Source organism: Athene cunicularia (genome assembly GCF_003259725.1).
Source record: "Athene cunicularia isolate RWA chromosome 1 unlocalized genomic scaffold, athCun1 chr1_part4, whole genome shotgun sequence".
In the NCBI taxonomy this organism is placed as follows: domain Eukaryota; kingdom Metazoa; phylum Chordata; class Aves; order Strigiformes; family Strigidae; genus Athene; species Athene cunicularia.
Window position 1 is genome coordinate 119839 of NW_020799094.1, and position 8410 is coordinate 128248.

Here is an 8410-nt window from a genome sequence, read left to right on the forward strand (position 1 = left end):
GGCCGACATCTTGCCTCCGGGCACCGCCGCCTTCTTTGCCCGCTTCCCCCACCGCCACGACTTCAGCGCCGCCTTCCACCGTTAGCGGAGACTCACCCCTTCCTCCATCCCCACCCTCCCCTCCTTCTCCTCCCGGGAAACACCACCCCGCCAGGGAAGAGCACGCCGCTTGCCCGCTTCCAAGATGGCGGCCGCCCGCGAAGGAGGCGGCGGGGCGGGAAAGGGCGGGTCGGGCCGGCGCGCGCAGTACGGAGCGCGCCAAGGGACAGACCGCGCCGTCCCGCGGGGAGCCGGAGCTCAATGGCGGCTCTGGTGCCGAACCGCTGTAACTCAGCTGCTGAGTTAAGCAGGGCGGGTGCGTTGCCCTTGAACGATCTGTAAATGTTAAACCACAATATCCTGCTGTCTAAAATATTGTAGAAATAGAATGTGGTTCCCTGCGTGGCTCTGAGATGATCTGTGATCGCTATAACCTGTATTGTAATTATGATGAATGTTCGAGTATCTACGGGTAAAACATGAAGCGTGCTATTCGCTTGGGACAACAGAATCGCTTCTCAGAATCCCCGCCTACAGCTGGTGTGCAACCGCTTCTCACCTAGAGACAATATGTCGCCGCTTCTCGGAACCCCCCGCCTAGAGATAACCTGCAACCGCACCAAGGCTTCGAGACTTCCGAAAGACCCCACAGGGGAGGACAAAGCCCCGAGCATCTCAAAGGGCCCAGTGGAGAAAAAGCAGGACAATCATCTGACGAGAGAGGATTGGTTAGAGGGTGGCACAGCAGTGTAAAAAACCCGCTGGTTTTGGCGCTCGGGGTGCGTGTGGCAGAGCTGCGGCTCTCCGCGCACCCAGCGCGGCTTTGCCTATTGCTTCCCACCCTACATCGATTGAACCCAAATGAAAAAATATATATTTTTATAAAAATTGGCTTTGTCTGATTATAACCCAGTTGTACTAAAGCAGGGCCCGGACATAAAACTTGAGGCGATCCCCCAAACGAGAGGCGGCTCACGACTCCTTTCTGCCCTTGCCCCACGCAGAATGCCGGGCCTCTGGGGCAGGGGTCCGTACGGGCACGGCAGCCTGCGCGCGCCGTGGCGCCCAGCCCGGGCCCTGGGTCGGGGAGCTGGCACCCGTGAAGGGAAAGGCCCCAGGGGACACAGAGCCCCCGGAGGGCTCTGAAGGCCAGGACGGGGGGACACCGGGCGCCATCCTCAGCCAGTGAGATAGGGAATTAAAATAATTTCAGGTTGATGGTGCAGGACTGAGGAGCTTGCACCAAGACGAGGGGACTATGCACAAAGACATACCAGGTTTTGATACTGTTGCTAAGATATTATCTTCTGGCTCAAACAGAAGCTTCCTATTGTCGTACAAATTAGCAATAGATCACCTAAAATCCTAGCCCAAACTGGTCTTGCGGTTTAGTTAGGAGCCAGGGAACAACTGAGGCTGCGCAGAAGGACAAGGTAAAAAGTTCATCAGCGAGGAAGAGGAGATACTTCATCTATACGACCCCCACCCAGGAATTTGCGACCACCAAAGGAACTCAAAACGCAGACGCAAGAGGAGACCTAATTACCATGAGAAGCAAGGGGAGGCGGGGAAATATTATGTTTATGTATAAGCATTCTATGAATATGCATTATTTTGTAATATATAAGCAGGACAGGAGCTGCAAACGATGCGCATGCTTGTGGTGGAGCGATCCCCCATGCGCCCAGCGCTGAATAAACATACCCTCTTTATAACCCCAAAAGTTATAGAGTGATTTCTCCACAAAACACCAGGGCAGCACATGCCCCAGCTGAGGGTGACATGACGGGCACACGTCCTGCCGCAAAGACCTCCTGGCATCTCAGGCGAGCCCATGATCGCCGTTAAATCATCAGGACAGACAGGAGGGTGAGACCCATCCCTGCGCCCGTAGGCAACCACCGTCTCCTTCTGCAGTGTTTGTTCCTCGCAGAGGCAGGGAAAAGTCAGGGAGTCCAGACAGGGAGCGGCACCCAAAGCCCCGCTGGCATTTACGCGCCTAATCCAACCCAAAACATCAGTTGTTCCTCCGCTAACCTGCTCTGAACGTCTTGGAAACCAGCAGCTGTGGCACTTGTGAGTCTGAAATGGCATGATAATATCTGGTGTTTATCGTTTACAGCATCTTCCTTTGCTGCACAGAGGCTGTGAAGTGCCTCCCCCCCACCCCCAGAGCACACCCGCCCGCAGGGGACGATGCTGAGCAGCTTCACAGCACGAGGCCTCGCCTCTGCGAGTGGGAAACGGGAAACTGAGGCGAATACAGCACCGCAACGGAAACTTCGGGGTTTGCACCGTGAGAGTACAGTCATCCAACGCACCGTTCAGCTGAGGCTGAGCCTGTGAGTCTCAGAAAGAGACCCCACCAGCTTTGATGGCATGAAGTGGCCGGAAATTCAGGGTTTTATTTATTCTGAACAGACTGCTGTCGCTTCCCACACGAGGGTGTTGGTTCCCTTCAGACTCTGAGCACAAATGCCAATGACCGATTCCTCAGCGCTAAGGTTGGCTTTGAAGGTGCCCAGCGCTCCGGCAGATCAGCAGGAGCACAGCACAGAGCCTGGCGGCCCAAAGAGCCCTCGTCTCAAAGATGTGACACAGGGAATTTTTGGAAAGCATCAGGAAATGGGAATAAATTCGGGGTTGTTTCTCTGTTTTATTGGGAAAAAAAAGCTTACAGGAGGTAAAAGCACAACGTTTTGATCCATTTGAAGCCTGAGCTGTGCTCATGGATCTTTGCCCTCAGGTTCTACTTTGTCTTTTATTTACCTTTTTTTGAAAAAAACAGTAGTAGGTGAGCAGTTGTTTCATTTCATGAGAATCTGCATGTGTGTCATGGCTTAAACTGCTTCAAGAGGAAAACCAGCCTCCTCCCCTCTGGCACGGCTGTGGTGAGATCAGGCTGACCAAGATAATCCCAGCTCCTGAGAGAGATGAGTTTTGGAAGGAAACGTAGCAACAAACCCCAAACTTCCTGAGGCTGCACAATACTTTACCTCCACCCAGCTCTGAGACAGCTGTGGCTGGAGTGGAGCCTCTGTGCTAACAGGTTACTCCTTTGCTGATTTCCACAGTGAAATTTCCCCTGTCTGAACAGGCTGATTCATTCAAACTGTGAGAGCCACGGGCACGTGCAGCCGGCACCTCAGCTAGGAAAGAAGCGCTGAGATGGGACAGCACTCAGAACCCAACCAGGGTCGCTTCGGTACCTTATATTCGCGCAATGCGACGCCACAAACTAGGTCTGGTCCTGCCGTGGATCAAGGGGACAGACGCACCAAGGAAACCGAGGCTCCTCGCCCTCACACACAGGTAGGAAGGGAGCTGGGTGCCTGCGTGAGTCCGCCGCCCTGGTGTGCTCTGCAGGGAACCCAGGATGCTGGACCAGAGATTTGCGTCTTATCTCCATCCAGAGCTGACACGCTATGTGACGTCTGGGTGCTCACCCCTCTTCTGGACCAAAAGGTCCAACGTCCCTTTCAGCAGGCAGCAGAGTTCGGGCCTCTCTTCCAAAGCAGCCATGGATGAAGCTGATGATGATGTATCTGCCCACGTAGCTGGTAAAGCTGGGCAAGTCTTGAGTTCACGTCTTCCCTTTGGAGGAGGGATTCGCACTTGTGCTCCCCATCACCCAGGGAGCACTGTCCCTGGCAGGCTGCAAGCCTCCTCAGGAAGGAGGCTCTCTCCAGTTCTCCTGATGAAGAGCTCCTGGTTTTCCCAGTCCCGCGGGTGTGTGCTGTGTGCTGTTGTACAGCTTGGGGACCTGGGAGAACACATCCTGAAGATCCTGACGGCGCTGCGGTGCCCGGCTGCCCAGCTGGCAGCACTCCTGCTGCAAGTGGAGAGCTCGTGGGGCTTGAGGAACATTTCTGGCCAAAGCAGAGGAAACCCTGAGGGTGAGGTGGAGGACCTGAGCCGTGGGCTGAGCTGCACAGAAGTATTTTGTCTTAGATATCTTGGGCGTTTCTTACTGGATCCAGTCTGTGAGGAGAAAATACAGATGGAAGAGTCTAATCCTCCACCTCCTGGTTGTTTTGTGCCTCGTAGCACACTCTGCTAATTCCCCAGCTCTGATCGCTGGTCTCTCAGCTGCCCCGGGGCAACTGTTTGCAAAGCTGCACCGTGAAGTGTTTGCAAAGCTGTGCCAAAACATGACCACCAAAATTACCCAAGTTAAAAAGACCTCTTCCATTTCCCTCCTTCGGGTGGAATTACAGTTAATTCCTCGACCCAGAAACATCTGCGGAAATGCTGTTCGCTTGACTGTCTCTCTTGCAAGGTCCAGGGCTCTGCCCTGCCCCAGGAGTAGAGCAGGGCTCTGGCCGATGGCGTGAGATGAAGGCGGCCGCAGACACCAAGCAGAATGACTCTTTCTTCCTTTGGTTTCCTCCCATGATAAGCTTCCTTTTTGCTCCTGACTTAGATGCGATCGCAGTCACCCCACAAAGACTTCCTACGGTCTGTCAGAGGGCATCACCGGCTTAGTGGGTCACTGGACGATTCATGACCCACTCCCACCCTGCGAAAGTGTTCTGGGTTGGAAAGAATTGACTCTGCTGAACCTGATTTGGAGTCTGTCCCTTTCTCCACTCTCCCTGCTGCGGCGGTGGGGGATAGTCCTGGTTCAAGGGGTATTTCCCCTTCTCCAGAGGAACCTGCTCTGTTCAGAGGTTGGAAGCAGCTGGCTCCAGGTGCAGCGGATGGCCGTGGCCGAAGAGTGGCGAGGCCAGTGCCTCAGCCGTGAAAAACACCCACGTTAACGCTGAGAGCCAGAGGGAAGCTGGTGCGCAGCAGAGGGCCGGGGATCTAGCCCCGCGTCCCCTGGAAGGTGCAGAGGGAAGGAGGTTAACAAGAGCAGAGGGTGACTCAGCGGCTGGATCGGGGGAACTCTGGGAGAAATACTGACTCTCACGCAGAGATCACAGCTTTAAGTCGAGCTCTCTCAGCAGCTGCTACTACTGCTGACGCTGAGCCTGTGCGAAGGCGGCAGCAGTCTGTCTCCCAGAAAACCCACACCACTACTTGTGCTCCTTATTTGGCTGCTGGTTTTCCCAGCAAACGGGCCAGGAGAGCACAGGCACTAACTGGGAGAACAGGGTGACAGTAACGGGGGGTTTAGGGGATGCAGCCATCAAAGATAGCCTGGAAAGGGAGATGGAGCCATTCCTGAAACTGCTCCCTCCTTCCACCTGGACGCTGTTCAGCCCGGGGGGGACAGACGACCCCTCTGTGTCCCTTTGTACCACTCCCCCTCATGCCTTCAGCACCGGGTGGGAGCCTGGCACCTTCCTCTGCCTCCTCGCACTGCTCTGCGGGGGGGTCGGGATCGGCTGCCTTGGCAGCACCGTGGTCCCGGTGCCCCTCTGTGCTGGGGAGGGCCCTGGGCTGCTCCCGCAGGGTGGCTCAGCCACGGCCGTGGGGGGAGCCCGGCACGAAACCACGTCCCAGCAGAGGCTGAATGCTGAGAAGGGCCTCACACACACCCTGTGCCGGGTGAGCCATGGGTGCTGCCCCCCACCCGCACGGAGCCCCGTCCCCAGAACTTGCACAGTTGGTGCCTCTGGTCCCTCCTGGCTGGAAACTCAAGCAGGATGGACTGTTTCGGGGGGGCTGTGCAGGCTGTGGGCTCTGGGGGGGCTCATGGGCACCCTGTGACAGCAGATCCCGCACCCCAAGCCGGCCGGGGCAGAGCTGTAGCTGGTGCGGGTGAGTGGAGCTCAGCCGTCCCCCCTCGCTCCCACTGCCGCACACTGGGCACCTCGACACGCCGGGGCCCCCGGCCCCCGCCAAGCCGCCGGCCCCCATGGTCGGACCAGGGCCCTGAGGGGACGTGGCTGCCCTGCCCCAGGCTGCCCCAGGCTGCAGGAGCCCCTGCTCCCAGTGCGGGGACCCGCGGGGTGCAGGTCACCCTCCGCAGCCCCGTTGCAGTGGGAACGCCCCCAGTGAGCCCCAGTTGCGGTGGGGGCTGTCTGGATTCTATAGGCACCCACGCGCCAAGGCGATGGCTGGCCTTTGGGGCTCAGCCCGGCTCGGTTCCTCTTGCAGCCCCTCCGCCGTGGGGCAGTGCCCTCTCTCTGTCCCCAAACTGGGGGACGCCTCCTTCCAGTTTACCCCGTGGGGAGCTGCTGGGATTCCGCAGGGCGCACAAAGCAGCCGGAGCCCTTGGGCGCGGGGCAGGGGCTGTGCCCGGCGCGCGGGGCTGGTGCCGTTCAGAGGCCAGAGCGTCTCTGTAAAGGGCCAAAAGAGACCCCGCCACTCACCCAACCGCTCGCGCTGCGGGGACAAATGCCCTCCTGGGGACAGAGGGTGTGGGACAGGCAGGCCAAGGGGGTAGCAGCTCCGGGGTAACCCCAGCCAGCCTGGGGTACATGAATGGGGGGCGAAGGCCTCAGGTCTCACATTAACGATTCTAGAAGGAGGAAGCGCAGGCACTTGCTGTAAAAGTCTGACAGAGGCAACTGGGGCCCAAACTCCCATTCCCTTCCTTTTGAATGCACCCAGCCTTGTCCCTTCAGTAGGTCAAGTCCCAGGATATTTGTGGGGAAATTTCCCAGGATCATAACAGCTTCTGTTGCACCAGGCAACCAGCATTTTACCCGAGCAGTTCCCTGTGGCTTAGAGTCCCCAAACCCATCTGTAACCCAACATCAGCTCGGAGTGCTGAGAACCGAGCACCCGGATCTCCTAGAAAGGTAACTGGAGTTTTAAGGGGGCCAGGGGCAAGGGTGATCAGCGAGTCTCCGTTCCTATTTTCTGCAAGTCTCCTTAAGTGCACCCCCCCGCCACCCCCCAGCTCACTTACTGGGCACTGGGTGTCTGGTTTCCCCACCCTAAATCAACCAAACCTCCTCCAGGGCAGTTGGTGTTTGCGAAGCAATCACCACCATCCCGTCAGGTTTCGGTTCTGCCCCTCCCCTCTCCCGAAGGGTCAGCTGGGCTGGGGGGGACACCTGCCTTTCCTCTCTCCGGGCTCAGAAGAGCTTTTCTAAAACTCTGGGAGGCACATTGTCCATGCACTCTCGGGGACTCCCCAGTCCAACTCCCTCAACCCACAAGAGGTCTCTGTTTGCCCTTAATACTCGCGGAGAGGAAGGAGATGGATTTTCTTGCTGTTTCACTCTTCCTCTTCCCCCGGTAAGGCTCATTCTCCCCTGTAATTTATTAAGTCTTGAGCTACATCTCCCCAGGTCATGGGTCCTCCCCCTGCCTGTCTCCCCCCTCGTGGGGCTAACGGATCCCACAAACGATCTCGTAGTTCTAATGCATCTCTAATTTCAAAGAGGCCGGCAAGCCCCGAATCAGGGGAGTCATTTGATCAGGATTAGCAATTAATAGCACGGGGAAGGAACCACACGCCTGTCATGCATTAAGTGGAGACAGGCGGCCTTCTGCAGAATTGTGGTCAAATGATTTGGGGTTGGGCTCTCAATCAGTACCCGATCCCCCCCTTTCCAAGGGGTCCAGACCCCCAGCCCAACAAGCAGCTCGTTGAGTTAACGACCACAGCTCTGTCTGGTCATTAGTAATTAAGAAAACCCCTGGCCCCCAGTGCCCCTCGGCCTCATCTTCTGATAACAAGATTTGGTCTCCTCCAGTCACAGCAACCCTCCACAGGCGCTCAGTCCCGGTTCCCTGAGCTCCTCGGGTGTATTTCCCCTGAATTGTCACAAGCTCCGTCACGGTGTCGTTTGAACGGTGACCTGGGGAGCTTCTCCGCCCTGTTCATCGGTGGGTTCTGTTTTAATTAATGGTTTTAAATTTGCCCCCTCGTTTTGGGGGTAAAAAATTTCTCGGCTTCTCTCTTAACTGGTTTGCTGGAGACGAGGGTCTGGCTGCTGATTTTGCCAGACTCGTAGCTCTCTGTTCACTATCCAGAACAGAGCCAACATCTGTGCAGTTGCCAGTTTCTTGTTTTTTCTCCTCTAATTCAGACCGTAAGATTTTTCTTGGTCCGAGACACCCGACAGAGCCGTGTGGAGAGCCTGATTGGTGTTACGCTCAGCAGCTAATTGCCTTTGCAAAAATTCAGTTTGCCTCTGCAAGTGTTCAGCTTTTTGTTCATTAACATGACATTCCTTGGCCAATCGATCCTGGAGAAATCGTGCCCAATCTTGCAAGGATTTGATAAATTCCTCTTCCAATTCGCCATGAAAATGTTTCTCTTTTTGGGCTGCGGTTGGTGCTGCCCTAACACAGTGCACACTGCAGCTTTCCCTTTGCCTGCCCCTCCTCCGGGGAGTCCCCATCCCTGGGGGGTTTCAGGGCCGTTGGGATGAGCTGTGGGGGATGTGGGGTAGGGGAGAACTTTGTGGAGTCGGGCTGAGGGTTGGACTCGCTGATCCCGAGGGGCTTTTCCAGCCTGAAGGGTTCG